Raw genomic sequence first — 11,158 nt, 5'->3', positions numbered from 1 at the left:
ACTTCTGGAAAAGCTCGTCTATCGATATCGGTCTCTCGTTCCACAATTGCATTCAATCTCCTCGCATCCAAGCCAAGTCGCACACCTCCATCCTTCTTGGGTACTACACACAACGGACTGAAGTGTTAACTACTTGCTCTTTAATTAAGCCCCTCCTCTGCCTTATGACAATATGCGATGTATCTCTTCTTGTAGTGCTTTTCTCTGGGCAAACGGTATTACGTAAGTCTTGGGGGCATAGATCTCATGAGGCTTAATAGTTAAACTGCACTCGAAATTCGGTACCTCACCTGGTGCATCAGAAAAGACTCCACAATTCTGTTTTAAAATTTCGCTTAGTTCCTTTTTCTGTTGTTCAGACAAACTCCTCACCTCTGACACCCTTTCTCGTATTTTCTCTTGAATCGTTTCCATCACATCCTTACCGCGACTCAAGCTATGTATCGTTACTAATTTCACCTCTGCTGCAAAGCCACCATCTCCTACGTACGGTGCCTCCTTAGGACTATTAAATACATCCTTTCTCTTAACAAAGAGGACCACTAGTTTTCTACCTACTACTTGGAATCTCAACTCCCAGTCTTCAAAATTTTGTTTGCTTCTAAACGCATTCAGGAAATCCACAACCACTAATAACACTACATTCAACCCAGGAATGAGAAGAAATGAATGTTCTACCGTTAATCCCCCTAACTGCACTGGTATCACTACTTGCTGGCGAATATCCTTTGACAACATTCCAGTAGCACCAAATATTTTCACTGTGGACACTGGCCACACTGCCATATTTTCTTGTTATGGCAAACTCACGAAGTACTCTTCCTAAATTCCGGAAATTTCTGATCCGCTTCCCACTAACACCTGACTTGTCACTCGTCCAACCTGCACCTCGACAAAGGTTCACTACCTGCGACCATGGGAGTGGCTTCCTCCTCTGCTATCAAATCGTCAATTATATCTCGTCGGCCATATTCTGGAACAACTGTAACATTTCCAGATTGAAATTATCCTACCTGCCAAACCAAAGAACCATGAACCAATCTGTCGTGAAGCGACAGTTCGCACATACGCTCAACTTCTGCCCATTCAGTGCGAGATTCGAGGAGCTGAACTTCTCCGTTGTTTAACCTTAAAGGTAGTCCATGTTGCTTATCTCCATCAAACATGAACTCAAAAACAATGTCGCTTTCTCGCTCTTCACTGCTGGCACTTTCCTCTAATGGTTCCGCTATTGGAACATTAACATTACTATCCATACAGCCAGATTCCACATTTTCTCTTGCATGCCGTAGTTCCCACACTCTTTGACAAAAAGAGATTTACTATTATTATTGCCCTCAGGTGTGGGTGTCGTCTCTTCAAACACTCGATCTATTCCGTAAGTTCGCCCGCCTCCTGCACTTAACGCGGTGTTGCCATTATCTCCGGCGCGCTCATGACGCTGCCGATTGCCTGTCAGCTTGTGCGCGGGACCCCCCAGTACCTTTCTTCTCTCGCGCTCTACTTCTATATTCGCTCCGCGCGACTCCAGTGTCACCTGCGTCCAGCCAGCACCAGCTGACTCTGTCCCCTCCTGTGCACCTTGCCGAACGTCAAGGCCATCTCTTACGGCCTCCTCGCTCTTTTCTTTCACTTTCTTCCCCCGCAGGTTCGGATGTGAACACCTGTTACTATAAGGGCCCATCCTGTGAGCTGCCTGCAGTCAACCCATCACTGAGACACTATTTAGTTCAAACTCTCTCCTCTCTCTTCCCTACCCCTGTCTCTCGCATTCCGAGCACGAACACCTCTCTTAACAAATCTTACCGGCTGTATATCTTCTCGCATCAAAGGCTGCTGTCGCTGATTCCCATCGCACAAATGTAAACGCTCGAGTCTGCCTAAGAAACTCACAAATTTCTCGTAGCTGTCCCGTGGTGCTGCTACCAGTTCTTTCCTACCATAAAAAGGCAACATCCGCTCTGTCGCAGCGGCAAACTACTCGAACGCCATTCCCCCGTCTACATGCTTTCTGTGGCACCACCATCAGTCACAAAACTGTTTCATCATGCCACACACTGCTTGGTACTTCGTGCCTCCCCAAAACTCCACTAATAATTGTTGCTTAATTTCTCCAGACCAATATTCTTCTAAAAACTTATGTTAAAATCTGTGAAATCTTTGCAGTCAATAGCCACCTCATTAGCCCACTGAAAGGCATCACCCCTTATGTGACCCACTAATACGAAATCCGCTCTCATTCCGTCCAGTACTCTGGCATTGCCTCACGTAATTATTTCAGGAATACTTTAGGATTAAAGGTTCTCTGTGGCTCAATGGCACTGAACTTACGACACTGAATAAACGCTGTTTCTGCTGAATTGCTCGACGAACCGTGGCCTGCCTTTGTGACCAGTTTAGTAACTGCTTGCTCATTTTGCATTATTCGAGTGTCCATGGACCTCTTGATGTCTCTCAAACGAGTCTCATGTTGCTCGACTAGTGGCCAAAGCCTGACTCGTGTCCTTAATATGCAACTGAAAACTAGTATCTTATCTTACCACTTATATTACCTACTTCAGTATTTATTTTCGTTTCAAAATCCGTCAGTTTATCTTCCATCTCAGTTGTGAAGTTGTGATATGCAGTAGTGTGCTCATCCCGTGCTTTGGTTAATTTGTCTAACCCCTCCTGGTACCCCTTAGCACATTCCTTATTCACTTGGTCGAGCTCAGTAGCCACTTTATTTACTAGTTGTTGTAGTTTAATGTCTACTTGCTGCCTCAATTGCAACTTACACTGGGTGAACTACTCAGCAATGTCTTCCTTCACCTCCTCAGGCAAATTTGACACTTCCAATGCAGTACTGGATCTTAATTGTTCATTAACTTGCTTAATATATTTATTGATGTCTTCCCAAAATTGGGTCATAGTTGCAAGAAGTGACAGCAAGAAGACATTTTTCTCTTCCCCTGGTACAGTCGAAATCATCTGGTCTACTACTGATTCTGACCTGCCTTGAGTAGCCTCAATGCCTTCGGAGATTGAATCACCCAAGTTTAGTGGCACCTCTATTGTCAGTTCGGTCTCTACTTTGCTATCAACCACTAATAAAATTCTCATTGAATGCAGATCTGGGCTAAACACCTCTGGGCTGCCTAATTCCCTCGTTATACTACCCATTTTAACAACCTCCTCAGCATCGCTCTTGGCTTTCCCTGATATGCTACTTTCAACCGGTTATACTTCATGCTTTCCTGGCGATCTGTTGACATATTCGGGAATCCAGCCGGATATTCGCATCGTTCTGGTACGATATTTCAACAGCGTGCCTCGCTGTCTTCTTTAGGTGCTACCTGAGATTGGTCCTTGGGTTGATCGAGTCCAGTATTTATGCCTGGGAGGAGCTGGGCGTTCCGTCTTTGGTGTGCGCTGAGTCGAGTGTTCCCTCTGTGGTCCGCGCCCGCCAGATTCGGCTTCAATGGACCTCCGCAGTCACGGATGTTCCGACGGACGTCCGCGCCCGTTTTGGCCGTCCTCGACGGTTGTGGACGTCATCTGAGGTGTGTCAGACCCGATCTGAGACGTTGGGTACTCTGTCTCATGACTGTTACTATGATTTCCACTTGTGTTTCGTGCTGGGCACTCCATAATCGATCCTAACCGTGTTGTGTGTTCCGTTTGCAGTCCGCGCCCGCCAAATGCGGCTACATTGTCCCTCTCTGGTCGCCGGTGTTCAGACCGCCGTCCGCGCCCGGCGTGGCCGTTTTCTGAAGTCGAGTTCATGTTCTGGGGTGAGTTCCACTCCTTGTCTCCCTGTTCCCTCGGTCTCCGCTTCTATTTCTTGTAGAATCCCGAAGTGTCCTGCGTTGAGTTTTCACAAGCTCAAGTGCTGGATTCCAGGCAGTGCTAATTTGGTATCCCGAGTCACGGTTGATTAGATTATCTGTGACCTTAATCTCAATGGCTTCTTTTATGACACTGACCCAAAATCTAGAGGTCTGTGTCACAATCTTGGTGGCATTGTAATCCATTGAGTGACCAAGTTCCAGACAATGCTCTGCTATGGCAATTTAGTTGCCTGTCTGAGTCTGGTGTGTCTCTGGTGTTCTTTACACCTGATGTCCACAGTTCTGGTGGTCTGGACAATGTATGACATCCCAAGCTGGCATGGTATGTTGTAAATACCTGGCTTGAGTAGCCCCAGGTCATCTTTTACATTCCCCAGCATAGACCTAATTTTGGTGGGTGGGCAAAATATGCTCCTGATGTCATATTTCTGGAGAATCCTGCTGATTGTGGCAGAGACAGGTCCGGCGTATCGCAGGTGTGCCATCTTCTTTGCCTCTTCTGGTTCTTGTAATGGGTCCTTTGGCTGATTGGCAGGTTGAAGTGCCTTCTGGATATCTCTAGAGGAGTACCCATTCCTGCTGAACACTGATCGTAAGTGTTCTGTGGCCAAACTATCAGTACCAGGACTGTGGGCCAGTTTTTTGAGCGCTCCGTTCTTCTTTGCCGGATGGTGGCAACTGTTGGATTGTAGGTATAAGTCAGTGTGAGTAGGTTTGCGGTACACACTGTATCCAAAAGTGCCATCTGCCTTTCTCTTCACTAGAACATCCAAGAACAGAAGTAGTCCATCCTTCTACATTTCCATTGTGAACTGCTCATTCATTCTCCTTTCCAAAGTTCAACTGTTCAACGGTTGCTGTATAATTCGGTTTCTTAGGTTTCGACGACTTCTCCGAAGTACTGCCTGGTTGCTGCGCTCGACCGCGCTGTTCTGCTAGCGCCGTCCTCTTTCTGCGGTGCTTCTGCACCAGCTCAATCTTCGCAGTGTGCTGTCCGTTGGTCTTCTGCACCCACAACGCGCTGGCCCCGTTCGCCTTTGTGCAGCTGTTCGTCGCGCCCAGCTAAGCTTGCCCAACTTCGGCGCCCGCTTCAGCAACGAGAACCCGATTCACAGCTACTACGCAGCCCTTTTCGACCGGTACTACCTCCACGTGCCAACCACGCAAGAGACAGACTACCGAACCGGTCTGCTGCTGCAATTACTTACAGTGCACTACCCTACTATAACGTTTGTCCTTTTGCATGAATTTCTTCGTACTTCTCCGTTTACCCGTTTCAGGGACGATCGCACCTTTTGTAACATTCCCAATGCCTATATACAGCTTTGTAACATCCCCTCTTCGGAATGGCAAACCCTAACTTATAGCGTACTGGGCCCCTTGGACAGTCTGGTACAATAAGCGGTAGATTTACAGGGGTGCGTGGCAGGTCGGTGCTCTTTGTGTCTTACCTATGCAGTGGCAGCGTAGTCAGCCTACGCATTTTCTCGACCTGTAACGTTGCCTGCCCTTACCTGCATTTCAGCCCCTCGTACGTTATTCCGCAGCCTGTGGATTCTGGACTTAGTAAATTTGTACAGTCACTTCGATTTAATTTTTGGGCGTAACATTTCAGAGCGATATGAAGTGGGACAAGCATGTAATGGCAGTTGTGGGGAAGGCGGATAGTCGTCTTCGGTTCATTGGTAGAATTTTGGCTGACTGCAGTACAATTTTACTGCCGCCAACTTGTATTTCGCGGAAAGACCACAAAGATAAGAGAGATTAGTGCTCGTACAGAGGCATATAGGCAGTCATTTTTCCCTCGTTCTGTTCGGGAGTGGAACAGGGAGAGGAGATGCTAGTTGTGGTACGAGGTACCCTCCGCCACGCACCGTATGGTGGATTGCGGAGTTTGTATGCAGATGTAAATGTAGATGTAGCTACGGTTTTGGAGAGGAATTTCGGTGCTACCAAATAATGCAACGCAGCTCTGCTTAAAGCAATTATATTCTAGACACTCGTTGGCCTCAAAATCTTTTGATACAATTTGTTACAAACAAGTTGAAACATCGTAGTGAAGACGCCCGAATCAAGCCAGTTAGCGGTCAGACGGATCTACCCCTCTAAGTGGGTTTAAGACCACTGTTGGATACCGATTGCCTTTAGTTGTAGTCTCAATGAGGCTAATTCCAATTCTGATCGTTTTAGTATCATTCATTCAGCTGCTACGCGAGTCTTTTAGTGCACAATGCCAGGATCTTGTATTACCGGCTGCCACGGAACTCAGTCTTTGTTTATACTTGATACTCCAGATAAAAATTAGCATGATCATAACTAATTGGTCATAATGATCACTGGTAGAAAATAGGAAGAGAATTTCAACAGCAGAAGCGAGCACAGCGGCTGACTTAGGCTAGGCGCAAATTGAGACGCGTATAGCGCGTGTGGCGTGGCGCAGCGCAGCGCGTGTTTTTGTAACATCACATGTTCCAATGTGACCGCGCAAATTGCGACGCGACGCGACTGGGACGCGACACGCGCCTGCGCCAGGTCGCGCGGCGTTGTGGTTGAGGCACAGTTTCTCGCGCCGCGCGTCGCACTTGCTTCGCTAGCACCGTGGGAAATCTGAGGCGGGAAGTGGAAAAGTAGCCCGGCTCACATCGGAACGGCGCATATGAGCAGTGGTAATATTGCCCATACGATAAATTGTGCCTTACTGTGTACTGAATTTTATTGCCTTTGGGTAGTGTTTCGTTTTTCGCCATTTAAACGCTCCAGCTTTCTTCGTTAGCACGTTATACGTTTCTGTTATTTATATGTGCATAGTTTTGTTTTGTTTTTCTTCTGTCAAGAAAAATGTATACTTCAGTAACCGAAGAGCCAATGGCCGCTGGAATTACACCATATGCCTCCGCGATGTTTTCAGATCGCAAGAAGGGACAGAGGGTAGTGAATAAGGAAGCAAGGAATATTATAAAATCATGTGATTAAGAATCAAGGCAGGAAAGTAAATCAAGGTTATCTTCTCGCTACCTAGTAAGCTAGCGTATCTTTACGATCTGTTACAAAAATTTCGAAAGGGATAATCTCCACAGTTGTTATCCCTTTGTTCTTGTGGTAAAAAGCGTCCAAGATCTGAAGTATAGAAGTTTCACTGTGATTACTCCGATATGTATGTAATAATGTAATACGACACACAGTACTACATGCACGTGAACAACATATTTCCACTGCAAGCTAGAAACAGTCGAAAATCAGTCACAAATGACAATGTTTTAATTGGTTCGCCGTTATGAGAAAAAGCATTCCAATTGTTGCATGGACATTATCAGCATTAATAAACTAATTATACAACAACAGGATACACAAATGAACAAAATGGTCGGTATTATTACGAAAGTAGGAATATCCTAAAAGAGTGTTATGATTAGATATATTTAATTTGTTGAAATGTGCTGCTGACAAAGGCAGATCTACTTTCATGACAATGTTTTTCGAACTCCATCTCACAAGGCACACATGGCTAGCTTGTGCATTCTTGTCGTGCGCATTATCCTTCGCTGCTGACAATACACTCACCATTGTGTTGTGCGACAGTTCAATTGTTAATTTTTCTCAATAACAACTATTTTATTCGCGATCACGCATTGTCAATTTGGCAAGCCCTAGGTGAGTAAACAGTATCTGGCATGTGCCTATCATTCCGCCTGAAGGAACGCTCGTCATTATTTTAATACTGCTCAGATCAAGAGAAGGAATAAAATCCTTTGGTAAGTTTCCATTCCAGTCGCTCAGTGTTAAAAATACGATGGGTTTCAGTGTTAAAAATACGATGGGTTACGGGGATTCCACCAAAATTTCAACAGAATTGCCAATCTGTTTTTGTGTGAGTTGTTAACCTTTTCTCATTCGAAGAAGCATCACCATTTATGAGTAATGGTCACATTTCTCTTGGTGATTGGTTTAATTGTACTTCCTTTGTCACAATGTAATTTGCCAAACTCATCTCACATCAGCTATTGAGACAGAATTCCTAAACGGAGGGCCTCATTAAACAAGTAATTGGCAATCACAGAGCTCAATAGCTTACGAAAAACCTCGTAGTATCGGTTTGCAGTAACATAAAAGAAGAAATTTCATGTTTATTTTCATACTAGGAAGCTCTTGTTTCGCTAGCTGTCGATAACTCTTAAAAAATTACAGTCACTGGAGTGAGATAAATAAAAAAAGAAGTATAAGTAGTGATAAATCGCCATAGATAAGAAAGTTCCGTGTGTTTAATACTTGGCAAAACACTCTCCTCCTTATGTGCTATCATTCGCCAAACTTTCGTTTCTATGTCTCGAGTCCTTACCACGAGCGCGTACGGGCGTGTCTCGCGCGCGCTCCCGCAACTACGGTCTTTTTGTCGGTTCTTTCGGGAACAATCACGCCAGTGAACGAAAAATCAATGATCAGTGATGGATAATAGTGAAGTGAAGCAGTCCTACAAAATTTTCTCGTGTTTAGACTAGAGAAATAGTGCATTAGTGACTTCGCGGACCTCATCAAAGGTATTTCACTACAACTATCATCAAAAAACACTACTAATACGATTAGGAACGCTTAACATTACTAACCGCAGTGCTGTGAAAGTGCTAAAAACAATATGAAAGGAAAGTTACCGTGTGACGAATCATCAAAGTAACGTATGGTAGGATTTTTCTCCGTAATTAGACGTTAAATATCCACCAAACTCACGATAACATGTTAGAACAGTGAAGGGTAGCTTCCAAAAGTGTCCCGAATAAAAAACTGATAATAACGGACTTAGACTAAAAACGAAGACTAACATATGGTAGCAAATCTCGCAGAAAAGGCTAGCTTAATATGAAGAAAACCAGTGTGAACAATACCCATACAGTGAAGGGAAACGATCATAATTCTGAATTATAGATATATTATAGGTAAAAGTCATAAACTGTCGATAGTGAGTTTCGCAAGTAGGCCAAACTGCGCTGGCCACAGCAAACCGGTGTTGCTAAGCACGACTCGTGTTTCCGCGCCCAACCGCGGGAGTCAGCAGCTTACGCGAGCTCACAGTCCCCACCTGGTCCCGCGAACCACGTGGCCGGCTGACGTGCGGAGCTGACCGCGGCGCTCGGTGTCGATCGGACATCGCCGGCGAAGCCACCCAGCCCACATTCGGCCTCGTCCTGTGACGTATCGCTTTAGGGACTTACGTGTCACAATGTGGTGCCGCACACGCAATACACACCAAATAAAGGTCAATCTTTAAGAACTATAACACAGATTCGCAATCCTGGATCGAGCACGCCAACTAAGTGGTTCTAACACCACACCCAAGTCCACGAAAGGGACGCTTAGTAGAGCGCAGACCAGCACCAGTTGCAAAGTATCGCCTATAGGCATGGCGTCTGGTGCCCACGAATATGCCGTCATGTCACCGAGTCAGAAGATCGCTGCAATTGACGAGCTATTAAATGACATTGGGGCGGAATTAAAGGCCAAACACGCATCGAGTAGCGTACTGAATACGATAAGGAATAAAATATTCCCTTTGGCTTTCCAACTCACGTCAGCAGAAGCAAAGGTCGAGCTGCTGCAAGAGCAGAACAAAGATCTACTGCGCGAACTTCAGCACTCAGCTGACCCAGTTAAGGACCTTAGAATTGAGTCTCTCACAGAACAGGTCAACAAACTCGAGGAAGACAATACAAAAGTCGCTGAAATAAACCAAGAGCTCAGGGACCAAATTAGGGATCTGACAGGAAAGGTTACTGAACAGGCACAGCAACAGGCCAAGGCACTAACATATGCTGCGGCACTCTCCACCGCACCCAAAGAACATAAACGCATTGAGGTGGCAAAAGCCAAGCAGGCAACCACTCTCTTCATAAAGTCTACCAACAACCAAGACACGAAAACAATAAAACAAACGTTGACAAAAAACATCAACCCAAGACGAGACAACCTACACATTAAGTCAATAAGAAACACGAAGACAGCTGTGATTGTCGAAGCAGCAACACACGAGGACTGTAGGAAAATAATAGAAAAGACGAAAGATATGGAGAATATCACTTGTGAGGGGCCCAGAAAGCGGCAACCTTTGGTGATGGTCTATCGAGTGACAGACACTATCTCGGATAGAGAATTTCTTGAGTGTTTATACGACCAAAATCTCAGTGACGATTTCACAAAAGACGAATTCGACAAAGACGTGAAAATCAGATTCCGCACAGGGCCCAAAGGAAAGGGATACAACCACCAAGTGTTGGAAGTCACACCAAGAATTTATTGGTACCTCACCAAAAAAGGTAGGGTGTACATAGACCTCCAATCCCTATCTGTCAAAGACTATACGTCAGTGAGCCAGTGTTACAACTGTTGTGACCTTGGCCATACAACCAAAGCCTGCGCAGACACAGGTACGACCTGTTCAAGGTGTGGCAAAAAGGGCCAGAAACGCGCGGACTGTCGAGCATCAGAGCCCATCGATTGCATCCCGTGCAGGAACAGAAATCGAATTTGCAATAAGAGCAGGGGTGGCGTCTGCCAGACCTACAAACAGCTGCTTGATAGACTAATTGACAGTACTGACTATGGCAACTGAACACCCCCTGAGTCAAACAACATGCTCCATAAATCAACCCCTGAAAAAATTAGATCATACAAGTCACCATCCACCAGGCACAGAAACCATCTACGTGCAATACTCTGGCGTAAGAGGCAAAAACTATTACCTGACGACCACCCCAACAATGGTCACATTCCAGGCTTGATACACAATACAAACCTGGAAGACAGCCATCATGCAATCACTGAATACATAGACGACCTAACACTCACAGGACAAATGTCACCAGAAGCCGCCAAACTAATCAAAAGACAAATAATGTACTGGATGACATTCCAGACGACCCTTATGAACAGGATAGACGAACTCGAAGACGAACTTCTGAGAATAGACATGATAACCCCAAATCCTGATACCGACAGACCAGAAAACCATACCACACATGACCAACCAAAGCAACTGCACAAAACAGCGTTGCTAACCACTCAAGATCACCCATCCACTCCAGCACAACGACGCAGATACGACACTACAAAATGCGAAGGACGCATCAAACCAATCAAATTCATACAAGGTGAGACCTTGAACCCAATGGTGCTAAACACAACCGTAACGCAAGCAAGCACAACTGGAGTCCAAACGGAAAACATGGACAAATCAGACACCTGAGACTGTAATCAAATCAAACGCAAAATAACTCTCTCTGACTCACTGACAGAGGAAGAAGACGACGTCTATTATTGCCCTTTCGCCAGAGATTGTAGTG

Source organism: Schistocerca piceifrons, chromosome 5, assembly GCF_021461385.2.
Source record: "Schistocerca piceifrons isolate TAMUIC-IGC-003096 chromosome 5, iqSchPice1.1, whole genome shotgun sequence".
Lineage (NCBI taxonomy): Eukaryota > Metazoa > Arthropoda > Insecta > Orthoptera > Acrididae > Schistocerca > Schistocerca piceifrons.
This window is presented reverse-complemented; position numbering follows the sequence as displayed.